The following is a 1,235-nucleotide window of genomic DNA, read 5'->3' as shown; positions in this document are numbered from 1 at the left end:
TAGGAAGACAGTATGAAGTGTTTATTGTCATTATTTAGCCAAACATCTATTAGCTAATCTCCTATTGTGTATTTAGCAAAATTCTAGGCACTGTGGGAAATAGTATTAGGTGGACATCATCCTTCTCTTTAAGTAGTTTAACGATCTAGTTAGGAAAATGAAGCTATCACATACAAGACAATTAGCAAGGAATGAAACAGTAATGAATCAAGAACCAAGTAATATGCAGTCTCAGACCCAGTTGAAGTTCAAAAAAGAGGAAGATCCTGGAGGTGTGAGTGCTCCATGACATCTTCTTGGAAAAGGCGAGGCATCAGAGAGTTAGGAGAGAAACAATCGCAATTGCTTTGGCTGCTCTATTGGTACCATCCTTCTTTTTAGGGTCTCCAAAACTGTAAGGGCCTTCTTGATTCAGTTGTCAATTATTAGACAGTGTGTGGTTTAAAAACAGAATTCCTCCTCTAGCTTGGAAAGAAATTTCTCCCCACATGTCAGGTTTCCTTGATACAGGCTTGAGCATGACCTTGGATCTTTTTAGATTACAGAAAGTTTTTGTAGAATCTTCACAGCCAGCATCACTTCTGACAGGAGGATATCTTTGATGTTGATGATAATCATCAGAAATTTACATTGTTTTATTATGCTTTCAGAGGATGTGAAGTTACTAAGTAGATTCACCAGGAGATACACATCAGTCAGCAAGCAAATTAATTGGCATCCTTATTTCATAGTGTTTCTTTCTTTTTCCTTCAACAGTTCCTTATCGCATTGTTTCTCAAAGTGTGGTCTGTGGGCAACCTACACCAAAATCCACTGGGTGTGGTAATTAAAAATTCAGGTTTCTGAAACACATCTCAGGCCTACTGAATCAGAATCTTTGGGGAGAGTCCAAGAATCCACATTTGTGTGAGCTTCCCAGACGATCTTTTGCACGTCAATGTTTAACAATCATGCCTTAACGCTTGCTGAACTTACAAACATCCAAATGTCCCCTCTACCACTCAACTCTGTGCCCCCAATCAAATCAGATCTCTAATGTTGGGACCCAGGCATCAGAGTTTTTAAAACTTCAAGGCAATTCCAATGTGCAGCCACAGTTGATGACCATTGGCTTACAGCAGTACTTCTCAAGCTTTAATGTGTACATGAGCCACCTTGGGATTTTATTAAACTGTGATTCTGATTTAGGAAGTCTGAAGTAAGGCCTTAAATGCTGCATTTCTAATAAGTTCCCA

This window comes from Mesoplodon mirus (assembly GCF_964341445.2).
Source record: "Mesoplodon mirus genome assembly, chromosome: 11".
In the NCBI taxonomy this organism is placed as follows: Eukaryota; Metazoa; Chordata; class Mammalia; order Artiodactyla; family Ziphiidae; genus Mesoplodon; species Mesoplodon mirus.
This window is presented reverse-complemented; position numbering follows the sequence as displayed.